Source organism: Delphinus delphis, chromosome X (assembly GCF_949987515.2).
Source record: "Delphinus delphis chromosome X, mDelDel1.2, whole genome shotgun sequence".
Lineage (NCBI taxonomy): Eukaryota > Metazoa > Chordata > Mammalia > Artiodactyla > Delphinidae > Delphinus > Delphinus delphis.
The window spans coordinates 17117020-17136838 of record NC_082704.1 but is presented as its reverse complement, the minus strand read 5'-3'; the positions used below and the strand labels follow the sequence as shown (position 1 = coordinate 17136838).

The following is a 19819-nucleotide window of genomic DNA, read 5'->3' as shown; positions in this document are numbered from 1 at the left end:
AATCATCTGCAGTGGGTTGTCATGATACCTACTGTAAAGATGAAGAAACTGAGATTCAGAGAGATTGGGCAACTTTGCCAAGATCACAGCAACACTGAGGTTCAAACTTAGAAATCCCTAGCTAGTCAGCCCATTTTCCTTCCACTGTCAGAAAGGATCCAGGAACATCTAAAAACTGCTAGTTGAACAAAATTCTGCTTACTTGGGACCTACCAGAGTTAGGGGTGAGTACAATGCAAGTTTTTGGAAATAGTCTTTGTAGGAATAAGATTGGAAATGCCAGGCTGATGTGCCCATTGGCAGAGCTACTGGGGGTGTGGAGAGAACAAGCAATAAAAATTAATGGTGCAAAGACAAGCTGATTAAGAAAACTCTGCACATGTAGAGGGAAATATTGCACATTATCACTCCATCTCATAATTTTACAAGCGATGAATTTGGCAAGTGGGTACCTGGACCTTCACCTAGCACAGGGACCCTTCCAATTGTCTCATAGCACCCAGGGCATCTGCACGTACTGTTGAGAGGTTGGTGAAGTTCTTTTCTGATACCAGCTTACCTCTTTTCAGGGTCCCTCTCTCCTTGGTGACCACCCCAGCTCTGTGCCTGACCATTAGCTGCCATTCACCCAATCTCTACTCAGTTTGGTTCCAGTTGAGGTGTGGCTTCTTCCAGGTGTATTTGCCTTCGATAGAAAACATCTGAAGAAATTAACTGAAGGTATGAGGCTGTACTCATAGAATTTTAAGCACTATTGAGGACAGGCTTTAGGGTGAAGACGATTTGTCAGCCTTCCCCCTCCTCAGTACCTCATCTGCATGGTAGAGCTGTCAGCTAATTCAGTGCCAGACATGGGACTAGATGATTTTTATATATGGGATCTTGTTTCATCCTCAGTGCAATCCTGTGAGGTATATTATTATTACTATTAGGTAAATGGTGAAACTGAGGCTCAGAAAAGCTAAGTAACTTGCCCAAGGTCACAGAGCAAGTAAGTGGCAGAGTTGGAATCTGAACCTAGGTAGTCTGGCTCCAGAGACCATACTCATAGCAATTACCCTACACTGCCTTCTTGCAAACAAAAAAAACAATAACCATAACAAAACTGAGTGAAAAACCATGCTATTCCTGTCCCACCACCAAAGAAGTCTGAAAATCCTGGTTATATTCGCCACGAGACCCCCAACCCAGGGCCACTTTCTCCCTAATGACAGCATATCTGAACTGTAAACTAGTGTGGAAAAAATCTGTCACCTCTAGAAAGCTGCCCTTGGAATACAAAGTAGGGTTCAAAGCCAGGACTTTCTGACCTCTAATCTCATTATTTTAAGCCCCTGTGTTAGCTCCACTTTTCACACTGGGAGCCCTGTTATGACCAGCTGGGTACTGTGTAATAAACCTGGGCTGTGATCAGAGCTTTTGCACATTAGACAATATTTTCTCTTGTGAACATTTTTCCCTGTTTTCAAGATATGAACATTCTTATGGCCTTTTCCATTCCTTCTCAGAGTATTTGTGTATACTTGTAGTTAAGGATAATGGCCAATAGCAATGAAGATCTTAATCTTTGTACTGTTTTCACTGCTTTGTATGGATGAGCTCTTCTACTCCTCCACAGTTCTGTGAGGTGGGTACTATTATTAACTCTATTGTACAAATGAAGCAATGAGGCTTAAGGAGGTTTAATGACTACCTCCAAGTTACTCAGCTACTAAGTGGCAAAGCTGGGACTTGACCCTTGGCCTGTGTGACTCAAGATTTGGGATTGTGATCTGTTTCTCAGGGCAGGGGTTCTGAAGCAGATAAGTGAGGTTTTTAATAGAGATATTTGTCCAGCAATTGTCCAATTGCAGAGATGAGGGAATTGGTGCTGAGCAATCTTCAGTGACTCACTTAGGTCATGGCCTGTCGGGGGCCAGGGGGAGTGGCGCTGTGCCTTGAAACCTCCACAGTTCTTGTCGAGTCTTCAGATCCTGTGATGTCTTTGAGGACAGGCCTGGGTTTGATTCACTTATCCCCCCAGTGTCTATCACATAGTAGGTATTCATTTAATAAATTAAATTAAATTCACTTTGAATTAAAGTTTCAAGTCATTTTACTCTGGGCTGGCTTCTGTCTCCTCTAAGTGACAGGTTTCACCATGTACCAGGTCGGGACCAATCTCCCTCTAACAAATATGGAATATAGATGAGGGTCTGTGCCATCTGTGCTGTTCTGTTTGATTTAAGGTCACCTGTGGCTTTACCATACAGATTTCACCACTAGCATTTCACACATTCATTTCCTGCAGTTCTACTTCTACAGAAGAAAGAAACACATGGGGGGATGGTCACAAGGCTACAGCTACCAAAAAAAACCCACATTAATTTTTAAAAAGCAAATAGCAGTTATTGAGTGCTTTCCATATCCTAGGCACTGTTCTAAGACATTGATAATCATTTAAGCCTCACAACAATCCAATGAGATATATACCATTATTGTCCCTATTGTGCAGGTGAAGAAACTGAGACTCAGGGAGGGCTGGCTACACAGCTAATAAGTGGTAGAACTAGGATTTTAACCATGTTTGGCTTCAAAGTCTCTGTTCTTAGCCATGATGCTAAACTCCTTATACTCGTTGGTACAGGACTAACTGATGGATTAGCTATGGGGACTGAGTGAGAGGAAGGGACAAGGATAGGACTTGTGTAACTGTGTGGTTGATGGTGTTATTCATGAAGGCAACAGCTAGAGAAGAGGACTAGTTTGGGATGTGTGAAGGGGTCATGAGCTTGACTTTTGGATATGTCGAGTTTGAGGTGTCTTCAAGATGTCCAATTGGAGATGCCAAGAAAACAGATGGATATGTGGTTTGGAACTCAGAGGAGAGATTTGGGACTCTAACATATAGATAAAAATAGCTAACGTTTATTAGGTACTCACTATGTGTCAGTGCTGTCCTAAGAGATTTATGTGGATTAACAACTCTAACTTAATCCTCATGGTAACCTTATGAAGTTGATGTTTTATTATCTTCATTTTAAAGATGAAGAAACTGAGGTACAGAGAAGGTAAATGAGTTATCCAGGATCATGCAGCTGGTAAATTTCAGAGACAAGATTCAAGCAGAGGCAGTCTGAAGCCAGGGCCAGGCTGCTCTGCTCTGAACACAATAGATGGATGGGATCACTGGTGGTGGGTGTGTGAGAGAGAGAGACAGAGAGACAGAAAGAGAGAGAGAGAGAAAGAGAGAGGGTGTTGCGAAAGGCAGAGAGAGAGAAAGAAAGAAGGAATGAATAGAAGGGGTAGAGAAAAGGATTGTCTAGGAATTTCAACATTTAATGGCTAGATAGAAGCGAAGGAGGCAGCGAAGTTATGGATTTCTTTGTTTATTTTCTATCTCTCCTACTAGATGGTAAGCTTCGAGGGCAGACTGTTTATCTATTTTGGTCACTGTTATATCCCCCATAGCTGCTATGACTTTATTTTAATTAACAAATACATACATCGTATATTCTAAGAGCTTTTAAAAATATTAGCTCATTTAATTGTCACCAACAACTGAATGTGATGAATACTCTTATTATCTTCATTTTGATAGATGAGGACATGAAAGTATAGAGAGGTTAAGTATGTTGCTCAGAGTCATACAACTAACCAGTGACAGAGCGGAGACTCAAGCTCAGGCAGTCTGGCTTCAGTCTGTGCACTTAACCACTAGGTGATGCTCAAGAAATATTTGTTGAATGAATAATGGGGAAGTCAACTGGGCCAAATGCTACTGAGAGGTCCAATAATTGGGGGATTAAAATATATTCTGGCTATGGTGACATGTAGGTCACTGGTGGCCTTCAGAAAAATCTGTCCAGTTCAGTTTCAACCTAAAAGAGAGGTCGTCAGAGAAGTCCAGGAGAAGAACCTGTGGGCTCAGATTCAGCCTGTCCACATTTCTGAACACCTGCCATGTTCCAGACACCATCCTATGGGCTGAGTGTAGAGCAAGCCAACCAAAGTCCCTGTCTTCAAGGAGCTCACAGTCTGGTGGGAGAGACCGACAAAGAACAAAAGTGTAGAAGTCATAATATCAGCAAGTGATACGTGCTGTGAAGACAAGTGAAGTCGGGTAAGGAAATACAGAGAGAAGGGGTAGGAGAGGGCACTATATTAGATATCGCAGATCTGGTCACTCAGTTCCTCAAGCTGACTCTGAGGACATCTACAGAATGAAATGTGCTTTGAGGCCTTTGGGGAGTCTGCTGTATCTCTGGAGAGGCAGTATATGAGTGTGCTAAGAACATGGCTCCTCAAGTCAGACAGACATATATTAGAATATATTGATACTGCCATTTGCCAGCTGTGTGACCTTTGGCAAATTACATACCTTCTCTGTGCTTCAGGTTCCTAATCTGTAGAAAGAAAATAATGATAGTGCCTGCCTCATAGGGTTGTTGTGAGAATTAAATAAGTCTAGATTAGTGCCAGGCACCTGGAAGACATGTAATAAATACCATTTGAAACTTAAAAGAGTGACAGAATTAGCAGATGCTAATGACAATTTAAGGGGAAATATTGTACAATAGAAAAAGCCTGGGCTCTGAAGCCAGACAGATCTGGGTCTAGATCCAGGTACTGCTATTTCCTAGCTGTGTGGCTTTCTCAAATCACTTATCCTTTGAGGTTCAGCTTCCTCACTTATAAAATGGAAAGAATAATTTGTACTGTGCAGGATTTTTACTAGGATTGCATATTTTAAAACCCATCACATAGTAGGAATTCCGTAAATTAGAACTATTACCATTAGTAACACAATATTATAAACACTTATTGATTGATAAGAGCATAGGGTTATTATCTTAACAGGTGTGACCTACGGGTTTCCCGACCAGGTTTTCTTTCACTTCTGTTTTCTCAGTTTCCCTGAGAAACTGAGGCTGATCTCTTGGTTTCTTCTCTCAATTCCCTTTTAACATCTTTGGTTTTAAGCACATTAGATGCCTCAGACCCTTGTCTTCAGTTCGGCTCATTTTAAGGCCTTTCTCTCAGCAGTTTTGTGACAACTATGTTCTTTTCATCGGTCAGCCCTCCTGGGACTGCAAACAGCCTAGGCCCAACCACACACCCAGGAAAGAAAACATCCATAAAGAAAAAATCTTCAAAAATACCTTATTTACTTGCTACCACCACTCTACCCACAAGGGGGCGCCATCTCACATATAATTCTTACATTTTTGATGCAGCGATTCATCAAAAACTGAGACACTGGCAGAATACTAATCACGAATAAGCAGAGCTCCAAATTTGTCTGAACACCAAACCCCCAGCATTGGTCACAGCCTCAGAATGGGCCATATTCTGAGGACAATACAGCTTAATGGTTAAGATCATGGGTTTTGGAGTCAACCTGCTTAGGGTCTGATTCTGGCTCTAACACTTCCTAGCTGTGTGCCCTCTAAGCCTCAGATATTTTACTGAAAAAGTGGGATACCATTGATAACTATCTCAGGAAGATTCTGAGGAACAAATGGAGTGTTTGTAAAGAGTTTAACATAGTGCTTGGCACTTGGTACATACTCAATAAATGTTAGCTATTTCTGAGTCCTTACCCTGGCCACCAACTGAATTCCCAATCAGGTCAGGCACTGAGCTCCAAACCTTAGCTACTGTCTCTCAACTGACTGTCTCGCAGTGCATCCTGTCCTGGGAAAGACGGTGGGGGGATGGATTTGTGGACCTGCATTCCTACTAAGGGTGACCCAATTCCAGGTTCCCTGTTGCCTCTCCCCCGTGCCCACCCTGGCCAGCCCCTGTCATGTATACCCTTATATATTCAAGCTAAGGCTTCAGGACAGTGTGCTAATTTTGGATCTCAGTTTTCCTGCTAGCTTTGGACTTGGAAACTGGCTTAGATTACACATTTCTGCCCTGGAGAGCAACACCTCTCCCCCCAACAAACAGGTACATGAACACCACACACACACACACACACACACACACACACACACACAGGCATCTTCCACTTAAACTCCAGGAACAAATTCCTGCCCAGGGGGGAGGGAGTGAAAGGTAGCTGAGCCCTGTGGGACAGCTGGGCAGCTGGCTCAGCCCCTGCCAGGCACTTTTCCTAGTAAGGGCATCCTTTGGGTGAGAATATCCAACTGAAGACACAGCTCTTAGGGATCTCCATGACTGTTTCTCTTAGCCCCGCTAGCAATGTCCCCAGAACCCTTTTGGGGAATTGTATTTAGAGACCTGCTGGCACTCACTGACCCGGTCATCCAGCAGCTGGTGCCTGCCTGCCTCCCCTCTCCGTCTCTCCTTCCACCCCAATAGCTGTAGCTGTACCCACAGAGATAAGTGATTCAAACATCCCTAATCTGTGGCCTCCCCTAGTGCTGTGTGTGGCCCAGGGGTACCCTTCCTCAGTGTTTGTAAACCTGCACACACCCCCAAACAAGCCCCATGCCATTTCAGTTGTTTCCCCAAGGGACTGGATAAATTCTGGCTTTTCCAGCTGGAGAAATGTGTGGGCAAATCCTCCAGGGTTCCATCAGCTTGTGGAGATGGGCTTCCCTTGGGTGTGATTTGAAAACACCCATGTATTCATTTCACAAATATTTAATGAACCCATATTATATGCCAAACACTGTTCTCAGACTAGGAGATATAAAGTTTACCAAGAAAAGAAGAAGAAGAAAAAGAAGGAGGAGAAGGAGAAGGAGAAGAAAAAGAAGAAGAAGGAAAGAAAGAAAAAGAAAGGAAAGGAAAAGAAAGAAAAATACCAGAATTTTCCACAAACCTTAGGATTCAATGGGGCTGGAATGCCAGTATGGTGTTTACTACGTGTCAGGCACTGTTCTGAGTGCTTTACCACCTATTAACTTAGTTTATCTTCAAAACCTCAAATAAGGAATATGAGGGGTATTATTATTACCATTTTATAGAGGAGGAAGCTGAGGCTCAGAGATGTTTCATGATTGTAGTGAGTTAATAGTGTCCCTCAAAACTCATGTCCACCTGGAACTTTAGAATGTGACATTATTTGCAGATATAATTAGTTAAAGATCTTAAGATGAAATCATACTGGATTTAGGGTGGGTCCTAACTTCAATGACTGATGTCCTTATAGAAGAGGAGGGGACACAAAGAAACGCAGAGAAGGCCATATGAAGATGGAAGCAGATATTGGAGTTACGTGTCCATAAACCAACGAACACCATGGATAATAGGCAACCACCAGAAGCTGGGAGAGAGGCATAGGACAGTTTCTTCCTCACAGCCTCCAAAAGGAACCAACCCTGCCAACATCAGGATTTCAGACTTCTTGCCTCCTGAACTGGGAGAGAATACATTTCTGTTGTTTTAAGCCATTCAGCTTGTGGTAATTTGTTACATCAGCCCCAGGAAACTGATGCAATGACTTACAGAGCTAAGATTTGTACCCAAACAGCAGGCTCCTAAGTCTGTTCTCCTAACCCCAGAGCAGGGATTTGCTCTTGGAGTCTGGATGGAAGATGGCTGTGTGTGTGTGTGTGTGTGTGTGTGTGTGTGTTTTCTGGTGTCAACAGCCAACAGCCTGTCTAATACCTCTCACACTCAACTGGGGAAGGTGGTTGAGGGCCTCCAGGGTAACCTCCGGTGAATAATAGCCTGGCCCCCTACGAGCCCCAATTTTCTCATCTGAACAATTAGGAATTTTTGCTAGCTGGTATTTAAGGCCCCTTCCATTTATGACGTTTTATGAGGCTGTGATTCATGGTTTGTGGGGGGTGGCACAGTGACACTACTGAGAGCAGGTTGAGGATGAGGGTATAAAGGATATGCATTATATGTAATTGACTGATTTTCAAAAAGCCTGTGGATAAAAACCCTGTTATGGAAAATTTTTCATTATCTTTCCCTGTTGTTCTCTTTATGTCTGTTTCTCTCAGACTCCCTCTACCCAACCTCTCTCTCTCTAGCACATGCATATGCATCTCTACACCCACACACATGCCCAGAGACTCCTCTCCAACACTGGAGAGTAAGTTCATATTTATGAATTTCAAACTGGTACCGAAGGAAAGGGCAAAGGTATGAATGTCCAGAAGTTCCTGGCAAGGAGAAAGGCATTGTGGGGGGCGGGGGGAGGAGGGCTCCAGAGACTTTGGGCTGGAAACAGTGTTATTAAGTATGTTCATTAATGAGCCCAAGAAGGAAATGACTAATAAATTGATGGAAGGAGGCTGATGGCACCAAACCACTTGGTTAATTAAAACCACAGAGGTTTTGGAGTGACTCCGAAAAGCCCCTGAGGATGGAAGTGGTCGATAGGAGGCAAATAAAGAACAAAGCCAAGAAAGGCCATTCATGGGGTAATCACTGAAGGGATGTCTCTTGCAAGGAAAGGTGTCTAAAACTGGGAAAAAGGCAAATGGGCAAAATACCACAATTCCAGAAGTCTTCCCTTGATATACCTCCCCTGGGTTCTAAAAGCTCCCAACACGTCCACGCTTCTTTATAAATGGTGCCATGCCTGTGTGTTTTCTGTGACTATGATTGTCTTCCTAGCAGCCACTGGGAATGGGTCTGGGCCCAGGTCCAGAGTGAATGGGAGAAGCTACGGTACTCCATGAAAGCCTCTAGATATTGGTCAGGTGGAAGGGCATCTGAGGGTCTTTTCTGTGGTCAACTGTCAAGTGACATAGAGCCTCCCAGGCTAGAATGTATCTTTACCCAGATTAGCCCCCAGAAGTTGTTTCAAATTGAATGATAGGAAATGACTTTGGAAATTGGCACAGCGCCAGTTTAGGTTCTGGGTGGCCATTTACAGAACAGTGATAGGTACCTCAGAGATTTGTATGCTGGGACCTGTCCTTAGGATTTGTCCGTCTCTCTTGGCAGAATGATCAAGTACAAATACTTGAAGTATTTGTCACACTAGACTTGGCAAGTCACTCAACCTTTCTGGGCCTCAGTTTCTTCATCCATTAAATGGGAGTAATTATAGTGTCTACCTCATAGGGTTGTTTCTGATGTATAGCATGGTGACTATGGTTAACAATGTTATATTATATACTTGAAAGTTGTTAAGAGAGTAGCTCTTAAATGTTATCACCACAACAAATAAGATAATTATGTGAGAGGATGAAGGAGTTAACTAACCTTATCGTGGTAATCATTTAGCAATATATACAAAATATCAAATAATCATGCTGTACACCTTAAACTTACATATATTATGTGTCAATAATATCTCAAGAAAAGAGCCATAGATAATATACCATGCTGGACAAATAGAAAATAAATAGTATCCTTTGTTTTTTTCACCTAGATATCTTTTGTATACCTTAAACTCGACATAACTCTTTACCCCCCCACCGTACATTACTATCTCAATCACTGTTAATGCCTCACTTTCTTAAACTATAAACTTCAGAGTCATCCTCACCCCTGCTTTCCTTCAACCCTCACATTCAACCGATCACCAAGGTCTACTTCCTCTTCTTTATCCTTGTTGCCTCACATTGCCTCTTCCCTAGAACAGACCTTCATTGTTTCTCACCTAGATATTATAATGGCCTCCTAACTGGTTGCCATGCCTCTGTCTCTCCTTCCTGCAGCCCATTCTCCACAGTGTAGCCAGATAAGCTTTCGAAAACACGAGTCTGATCATGTCACTGTGCCCCAGCTGAAAACTTCATACTCACTATTTCTTTAAAGATCAAATGCACACTCCTTGTTTTGTCCTCTAAGGAAATCCATAATCCTCTTCCTGTCCAGCCCTCTGTCCACTCCTCCCAGTCTTCACTTGAGCCTCATTGAATCCCTTATCCAAATACGCCATGCTATTTCACTTCTCCCTGCTTTTGTATACAGTTTCTTTTCCCTAGTCTTACTTGTTGAACTCCTACTCATCCTTCAAAGCCAGGCTCAAGTGTGCCCTTCTTTGGGAAGTCCTTCCTGTCCCTCCCAAGCAGACATTTTGGTGCCCTCCTTATGCTCCCAAAGCGGTTTTTCAGGCCCCCTGTCCAGCACTTCTCTTGCTGTCTAAAGGTGGTCTATTTATTCCACTTGCCCGAATGTTCCCCATCCCTCTGCAGGAGTCAGTCTAAGCTGCCATAGTCCAAGGAATAGAATCAAGGCATCCAGTTGTGGCCAGTCTGTGTCCTGGACTCTGTTCTTCCTGTCTTTCCAAAACAAACTCAGTCACAGTCCCCCAGGGAACTTGAGAAACAGAAAAATCCAGGTGACAGGAACTGATGTTGAACAAGCTGGTGCTGCTGGATAAAATCTTCTCATAACAAGCCCTGATCAGCTTCCTGTCTTCAAGATAAATGACCCAGCACTGATGGCTCTGCAATTACCAGCTCTTCTAATTGAATGTTGAGACCCTTGCTTTTGGGAAACCAGTGGCTTAGGCCCTCCCTGCCCAACCCCTACCTAGGTATATGTTTTCTCTGGTCTCTATTCGAATTCAGTGGACAGGGGTTGAGTGCCTGCCATGCACCAGGTATCTTGCAAGGCGTTTTTAGAAACATGACCTCATGTGATTGTCATAACAACCCTACCTGGTAGATACTATCATCTCCATTTGAAATATTATATGGAACCTGATGGCTCCAGATGTGGAAGGACTTGCTTAAGATTACTTAGCTAATAAAAAACAACATATCATTTATCGAGTTTTTACTTATTACCTAGCCCCATGTGAAGTACTCTATGGGCATTGTTTTATCTATACAACAACTCCGGAAAGTAGATAACATGATCTCCATCTTAGAGGTGGAGAATTTGGGACTGAGGGAGATGATATGATTTAACCAATATCTCATGATTAATCAATGATAGAGCTGGGACTGTAAATCCCTGTCTCTCTGCTTTTAGGTCTGATAATCTTTCTACCACACCATGCAATCTCTTTGTCCCTCATCAGATCAGAGTTCTCCAAGTAGAGAACTCTGTGTTTCTCACGGCAAGAAGAGCCATTGTTCACAGTGCAGCATGAGGCACAGACGAACTAAAGAATGAGCATCAGCCTGCTCCAATCCAAACTTTAGGGCCCAGTACTGGTGTGAATAAGGTCGTTGGGAGAGTCAGCCCATTTTGCAGCATGTGGCCCTGCCTCTTCTGGTCCCTGAGGTAAGCATCTTCAACTCTTAGGGCTCTAGAGGGAAACTCCTTCTCTAGGAATAAAGCACGTTTTCAATAAGGAAACATATTCCAATCACAAATCCATTGCTCTGAAGGACAACCTTTGCTAAGAAAAAGACAAGCTTTCATATAGGAGCTGAAACTGCAGTCACTTTTCCAAATGGTCTTCATTTGGGAGACACATGGATGATGTACCTGGAACATTTATTAAGCATCCTTCCTGGGAGCCACTAGCTTGCTGTACGTTCCTGGACCTCAGTTTCCCATGAACCCAATGAGAGGGTAGACCAGAAACCCTCTAAGGTCCTTGTAGTTTGAATCATCCACAGTTCTAGGTCCCCAACGTCGACCAGCTCCTAACCTGTTGAGTGCTGTGAATTTCCTGGGCCAGCTCCCAGGTCACTGTCAGCGTGGATATGCACCTTAGCAGTCCACCTTGGACACAGCACCCCAGTTAGGTACTTCATCTTCTTCCTGACAGTCTTTTAAAGTAAGTGGACTGATAAAATGGACAGGAAAATAATGACTCTGGCAGACTCAGAGAGATGTCTTACTCCTCCCACCATCGCCACCCAGAGCCACAGCCAAATGAAATGGCTCTTGGAACAGAACTGGCTCATCCCATTAAGGAGATGAGAGTTCTATGAATTGGGAAGAAACTTTCAAAGGTAGAGAGGTCAGCAACTAGGGCCCATGGTCAAGTACTACTCTGTGGGTAGAACAAATTGAGTGGAGGGGCTTCTGCAGGCTTGATGGTGGGGGTTGGAGAACAAGGAGGCAGCTGAGCTCAAATGGAGAGCACCAGCCTGGCAAATGCAACTAGCACTAGTTGGAGCTACTGTCTTCCACTCCTGATCCCGGCCACTTCTAATTCCCTCAGCTGCTCCATGTCCGATTTCCACACCCCAGCCCCCCCCCCCATTCCTTTCTGAATTTGTCCTCTCTTTTTATATAATAGTACCTATTGTCTTGGGTACTGTGGAATATTTCAAGCACCATAGAAGGCTCTCTCATGCCCCTTCCCCAGTCAATACTCCCCCAGGAGGTAACCACTAGTCCAGAATCATCTGGAGGACTTGTTAAAGCACAGATGCCTGGGCCCTATATTCAGAGATTCTGATTCAGTAGATATGGGTGGGGCCCATAAATTTGCATTTATAACAAAAGTTCTCAGGTGCTTCTGGTGCTTTAAGAACCCCTGTACTAGTCTGACTTCTCTCAGCATCAATCAGTTTTGCTTATTCTTCAATGTCCTCTTTTGTGTCTGCCTTCTTTCTCTCATCCTTATGTCTGTAAAGTTCACCCACATTGTTGAGCGTACCAGTAGTTCTTCTTTCTTTTCTTTCTTTGTCATATTTGTAGCATTTCATTGTATGAATATAGCACATTTTACTTATTCATTCTACTGTTGATGGATATCTGAGTTATTTACTGTTAGGAGCTATTATGAATAATGTTGCTGCTATGAATATTCTTGTACATGTTTTTGGTGGACATATGCACTCATTTCTCTATATACCTATGTATAGAATAGCTGGATCATAGGGTATGTATTTTTTCACTTTCTTAGGTACTGCCAAACAATTTTCCAAAGTGGTTATATGAATTTTTACTCCCACTAGCAGAGTATGAGAGTTCCAGTTGCTCCTTATCCTTGCCAACATTTGCTATTGATTTTCTTGTTTTAAATGTTAGCCATTTTGATGTGTGTGTGTGTGTGTGTGTGTGTGTGTGTGTGTGTGTGTGTGTGTGTAGTATCTCACTGTGGTTTTAATTTGCATTTTGGATGGCCATTTAAACTAAGTTGCATAGTGTAAAACTATTAGGAGAGATGGGAATGCCCAGCACAGGGCCCTCAAACCAGTGACAGATAGTATGGTAAACACTGTACAAATCAGCTCAGATGATATGGTGGAGCACTGGATGGAGAAGGGGTGGAGAAAAGTTCAAGGGAAAATCCAAGCTTCTTCACTGTTTTTGGACTTACCTTGCTCCCTTGTACAGATAAGACAGTTCTCTCTTTGAAGTGGATCAGGGACCTCAAGGTTGGTCTTTGAGCTTGGGAATATTGAGGCAGTTAGTGCCAGTCCCTGAGATGGGAATGAATTTTGTGTATAGGAGGTACAGAAAGAAAACCAATATGGTTGAAGTGTAAGAAAAAATAGGGGAGGATACAGATACTGTTAGAGAGATCAACAGGAACCATCTTTCAAAGGGTCTTGTAGGCCATAGGAAAGAGCTTGAAGTTTATTCCAAGTGCAATGGCAATCCAATAAAGGGTTTTCAGCAGGAGAGTGACAGGGTATGATTTATATTTTTGAAAATATCACTCTGGATAATGTGTAGAGCAGTGGTTCTTTATTTTTTAACATCTTTATTAGAGTACAATTGCTTTACAATGGTGTGTCAGTTTCTGCTTTATAACAAAGTGAATCAGTTATACATATACTTTGTCCCCATATCTCTTCCCTCTTGCGTCTCCCTCCCACCCTCCCTATCCCACCCCTCTAGGTGGTCACAAAGCACCGAGCTGATCTCCCTGGGCTATGCGGCTGCTTCCCACTAACTATCTATTTTAGAGCAGTGGTTCTTGTCCTTGGCTACATGTTGGACTCATATGGGGAGTTTTAAAAAATACTGACTTCTGAGTCTTACCTCCCAAGATTCCGATTCAACTGACCTGGAGTACAGCTGGGGCATTGGGAATGAAGACAGAAAGAAGTGGGGAGATCGGAGACATATTTTGGATGTGGAATATATTGGGTTTGGAGATTGACCATGAACTATAGGGAGAGGAATTAGTGAAAGACATGGCCAAGTGTCTTACGTGCAACTTACAGTAGATGGTGGTGCCATTGGAGCACTGAGGGAGGAGCAGCAGGTTGGGTGTGAGACTGAGTTCAGTTTTGGACATACTGAGTTTAAGATAAATGAGCTATTCAAAGAGGCAGATAGGACTCCATAATGGATTAGATACAGTGAGGGGAGAGGAAGAAGGAAAACCAAAGAGGATTTCCTCCTTTAATGTCTTCTTTCAGCCTTTGCATGACTCTTGTCTTAGTTATTTGCACTTCTCTAGTTTAGATCCCATCACTGTGTTCTGGGTACTAAAAGACTAATAAGATAAACTTCCTACAAAGGTGTTAGCTCACTCCATTCCATTTTCCTCTCTGATAAAATTTAGCTTTACACAGCTAAAATACACATGTACCATAGTTCCTCAAAGAATGACCCTTCTGGGGGGTATTTCAAGCCTCTGTGGCTGACTAGTGGGGAAAAGTTGAGAAAAACTGTGCTAAAATTTTGCCCCTTCAATTTCAGTGAGAAGGAGATGGCTTGATCAAGATAAACTGGGGCGAGTTCTGACTCCCTTTGGGAAAATGCAGACTTTGAACTAGGAGTTTTATATCCCTTGTCTCATTTGAATATTCTAGACCACTCTGGTTGTTATTATTGCCATTTTACAGTTAAAGAAACTAAGGCCCAGAAAGGTTAAGCAACTAATCATATACAGAACCTGGAGGCATATTTCTGCCATGAGTACTTGGAGAATTGATTGATTTGTTTATTTGTTTGTTTACAACTGTCCTCCAAACCCTGTCCTGCCACATGCTCAGCTTCCCCAAACCAGTCACTACTTTCCATAGTAATCCTGACCACCAGCTTTTTGCACTCACTTCCTTATAGTCTCATCATGTGTTATGCCTCTGGGAGCACAGGTGATCCTGCATAGAAACCTTCTAAGGAGCATCAAGGGAGTAAAAAGTCCCTTTTTACTAGATAGGCTGGTGGACTGGAGTGGGACCGCCATTTGCGAGTTTCATCTCTTGAGTCCTGTCTTATAGTAACATGCCATCACCCCTGCCTCTGAAATGGAGGTCCCAAGAGCTGGAAGAGCCCTTCAAGAGCAGAGTCTCATTTCCAAAGGTAGGGAAGCAGGGCAAGAGAGGCAAGGTAGTCTGCCTGAAGTCACAGAGCTAATTAGAGGCAGAATTAGGGTAAGCCTCAAGTGTCCTGAGTCTCTATTTTTTTAATTTTTAATTTTATATTGGAGTGTAGTTGATTAACAATGTTGTGTTAGTTTCAGGTTTACAGCAAAGTGATTCAGTTATGCATATACATGTATCTATTCTTTTTTGAGGCTGTATTATCTACATCCTGAAGTTCTGAGGGTCCTTCAAGCAGCCCTTCAGTCCCAAATCTATCCTCACACTCTGGTGAGATACAGGGGTGCAAGAAAGATGATATATTATTGGTGGGGGTTTCCCGAGTATATCTCTGGGAGGAGGCTTTCTGAAGGAATGGGTAAGGGGGAAAAAGAGCAGACAGAATCCTTGAGGCTGTAGCATAGAACTCTCCAGAACCACTGCAGTCACGTCCCACCCTGCCAGCCAGCCCCTCAGCCCTCAGCTTGGGGCTGGAAAAAGACATAGGACAGGGCTCCTTAATGAGAACATTTGGGAACCCGGGAAAGGTTAATGATCTGCAGCCTCAACCATCCGTCAGCTGCCCAGCCAGAGACAGTAAACACCGTTACTCATCTAATTAGCCAGGAAAGGCTGGGCAGGGGCTGAAGAAAGGGCCTTGGGGATTACAGTCCCCCAAGTGTCCACCTGCTTAGGGCTGTTGAAAGAGACCACCAGAAGGCACAAGCGCCCATTCCCAGAAGGAGTTGGGAGGGGGCTCACTCCCAGTCGGCCACCCTGCAACTCTGGCTGCAGGCTGTGGCAAAGATGTGGAAGAGCATGGACATTTATTGAGGGCCTCCTCTATCCAGGCACTGTGCTGGCCATTCTTCTATGTGTCATCTTATTTTGTCCTCCCAACAGCACTGCAAGATCCTTACATTTATTAAGCACCTGTTGTATGCCCGTCACTTTACATATATCATTGGCTTTCACTTTTCTAAGAGTCCTGGGAAGTACTGGTTGGTATTTCACCCATTGCACAGGAGAGAAAATCAAGATTTATAGAGCATAATTGGTTTATTTGCTGATTTATTCAGAAAATGTATATTGCATGCCCACTGTGCCAGGCATCGTGCTAGGTGCTGAAGATATAATGATAAAATGACAGACACCGACTTTGCCTTCATGATGCCCACTGTCTAATGGGGGAGACAGACAGTAAAACAAGCTCACACAACTAGTAAGCAGCCAGACTGAGATTAGGATCTGAGAGTAGAGGAGAGCTGTAAGCAGGATGGTGAGGGGACTGAGGTGACAGGTATTGTGGGAATCAGACCAGAATCCCCTTGCTCATGATGAGCTACTCTGTCTCCAGGAGGCCAGGCCCTGGGACCGATGATGTACCGCTGCTGGGGGTGGAAGGAGGGTTGAAGACCTCTCAAAGCATACGTGCCCATTGCACTCTGGGAGGCTCTTCTCCTTTCCAGCCGCCATGAATTATTTCATCTCCAAAGAGGAGGTATTGGGGTTAAGAATAGCCTTGTGATTGCTGAACAGTCGATGGGGTGGGCCATGGCAGGGGAATGGGTATTCTCTGAGCACCTGGTATGTTCTCAACCCTATGCCAAGTTCTGGGAGGGGGTGCCCAGGAGCAAAGACCCAGTTTTTTTTTTTTCCCAGAAGGCCTTTAATCTAAGTTGGAAACATGATTTATTTTTATGGAAAGATTAAGGAAGATAGCCAGTTAAGAGCTGAACAGGGCAGTTCTGGCTAGTCAGCTTAGAAGCCTGAGATTCTTTGAGGGCTTTTTGGAAAAGATAGAGTAAGGGAAGGGGAGAGAGAGAGAAAGAGGGAGTGCACAAGTAAGAGAAATAATGTAATCGAAAGAGAAAAAGAGAAAGACACAGAGCCATGGAGAGATACAGACAGAGATGGCAAACAGAGAAAGGTAGAGGTAGAGAGGAAAGAGGAGAGAGCAAGAGATAGAGGAGAGAAACAGGGACAAATTGTGGCAGAGACCAGAGCAACAGAGTGTGACAGACAAAATGACACAGTAGAGGGAGTGGGAGGGAGAAAGAGAGAGGCTGGGGCCTGCAGTTGGACAGGAAGGGGCTCAAATCATGAGGTCACCTCTCACTCACTTTGAGGCCCTACAGATCACTGTGGAATCAGGCTTCAAATAGTTATCATATCCCAAAAAAGGAGCCTTTTACACTAGTAATGGGCCCAGTTGTCTGGGTGGCTGAAGAGTGGGGAAGTGAGTGTGTGTGTATATGTATGTGTGTGTGTGAAACTGACAGAAGTCACTGCATAGGCATGTGTGCACCTCTTTCCCACACTCTCACACTTATAAGCCTAGCTACTTGCAAAGCTGAAGGCAACCCAACTTGTAAAGTGAATCCTCTTTGTCCACGAAATGACATTCCTCCATTTAGGAAAGCTCTCCACTGGGAAGTGAGTTCCTGTCATTGGAACCGTAAGAAAATGTCTACAAACTAGGAATATCAGAAGACCTAGGCTCACATTTAGGCAAAATCAGGATTTAGCCATTTACTGGCTGTGTGTCCTCACACTGTTTTGTCAACTTCTCTGGGTCTCGGTTTTCTCCCCAACGACTAAGTGGTTGTATTTAGTTCTTGGCCATTTTCCCACTTGAGCACGTGCAAGAAACAGGTGTAGCCTGGGCCCCCAAGGAAACCTATCCTGGTGACCTTTAATTTGAAAGGGTGAGGGGAGGGGAGGGGATCAACAGATCAGATCAGAAGGCAGTGTGGAATGAGGCAGGGGTATAAATAAAGTAATGCCTAAATGAGTCGTCTGAAATGGAATGGGCCCCTGGAAACTCGGCCCTTAGTCAGGCTCTCTTGTCCCCGTTGGCTGGCTCAAGGGAGGGGCCTTCCTCCTCTCACACCCCTCTTGGCTCCGGTCTGCCTCCCGCCTGCCTTCAACCTCCCTTCCACTTCACTGCTCAGTAGGGCTAAATAAATGTCAGAAATGATTAATGGGGACACTCCCAATTGAGAAACCAGCATGCACAATGGTGGGAGGGGAGACAGAATAAAAAGGCCCGATATGGGGTTTTTCAGGCCATGTTAAGGGCGTCTTGGGGAAAATGGCCATATCTTACTTGACTGGTCATGGGCAAGGTTGGGTCCATCCCAAAACCGTCTGACTCAAACCAGCTCTTCATTCTTTTTGACTGGATTATTGCAACAGCCTCTTCCCAGGCCTCTTTGCCTCTAGCTTCTTGCCTCCTTTCTCTTCACCACCCTTCACATTAATCTTTCTATATCCCAACAGTGAGCATACATCTCCTCTACTTGACTGTGAGCTATGTAATTCCCTTTGACAAGCACCATGTTTTTCACAGAGGAGGTACTCAACAAATGTTTGAGAGATGAATAAATGAAAGAATGAAATAACATGCGCCAGTCACTATACTAGTCATTGTAGCGAGGGCCTCCCATGTGCTCCTGCAGTCCACAGTGTTCATCCCTATCAAAGAATTTATTCCTCAGTTTGTAATTGCTTGTTTACTAGACTGGAAATTCTGTGAGGACAGAGACCACATTTATCAGGTTCACCTTCTCTGACATACCTTATTCTCAGCAGCTTACACTGTTTTGAAGGAATGAATGGATGAATTTTCCACTGGGAATGTATTTTTCTTCCATCTCTAACTTCACATTCAGCAGTTATACATTGGGCACCTACTTATGTACAAGGCAGTGATCTGGGCATTAGAAATTTAACAGTGAGCAAAACAGACAAAAACTCCTGCTTTAATGGAGCTTATATTCTAGTGGGGAAGACAGTTGATAAATACACGGACATACATTTATATAAGCAAATGACAAATAGCGATAAGTGCCATGAAGAAAAATGAAGCAGGACAAAGGCATAGAGAACGGTGGAGGGGACTCCTGTTTTAGCTGGAGACTTCAGGGAGGACCTCTCTGAAGAGGTGACACATGAACAGACACCTGGATAAGGTGAGGGATGAGGCATTTCAAACAAACGGAACTAAGAGTGCAACGGCCCTGATGCAGAAACGTGCTTAACAAGTTTCAGAAAATGTAAAGAGGCCAGTGTGGCTGAAGCATACTGAGCCAGGAGATGAGGAGGAGACAAGGTCAGAGAACTAGGCAGGGGCCAGATCAGGTAGGGTCATGGAGGCCATAGTAGAGAGTTGAGATCTTACTCTAAATAAAATCATAACTCAACAAAAGATTTCTAAGTAGGCAAATGACAGTTGATTGATGTTTTTAATAGATATGTGAACACTGGTGAAGAAAATCATAGAGGCAAAAGTGGGAGGAGAGAACCCAGTTAGAAAGTTAGTGTGATAGGCTAGGTCATAAACGATTACAGCTTGGTCCACAGCGTTACTAGTAGAAGTGAGGAGAGAGTGGTTGGACAAGATATGTTTGCTTGTTTGTTTCTTTTTTTGACTTTCAGTTTCCATCTCCCTCTTTTTTTTTAACATCTTTATTAGAGTATAGTTGATTTACAATGTTGTGTTAGTTGCTGTTGTATAACAAAGTGAATCAGCTATAAGTATACATATATCCCCATATCTCCTCCCTCTTGCGTCTCCCTCCCACCCTCCCTACCCCACCCCTCTAGGTGGTCACAAAGCACCGAGCTGATCTCCCTGTGCTATGAGGCTGCTTCCCACTAGCTATCTATTTTACATTTGGTAGTGTATATATGTCCATGCCACTCTCTCACTTCGTCCCAGCTTACCCTTCCCCCTCCCCGTGTCCTCAAGTCCATTCTCTAGTAGGTCTGCGTCTTTATTC

At 43.7% G+C, this 19819-nt stretch overlaps 1 protein-coding gene across 2 annotated transcripts in view; it reads left to right on the top strand.

Annotated features, from left to right (window-relative positions):
- ARHGAP36 (Rho GTPase activating protein 36) overlaps positions 1 to 19819 on the top strand; it is a 152586-nt gene that overhangs the window by 52693 nt on the left and 80074 nt on the right. The window contains exon 1 of one of the 2 annotated variants that reach the window (XM_060002349.1): positions 671 to 720. The exons of the other annotated variant lie outside the window; for it this stretch is intronic. The gene's annotated coding sequence lies outside the window, so the exon portion shown is untranslated. Of the gene's footprint in view, positions 1 to 670; positions 721 to 19819 lie in introns of those variants that run through there. 2 annotated transcript variants of the gene reach the window in all.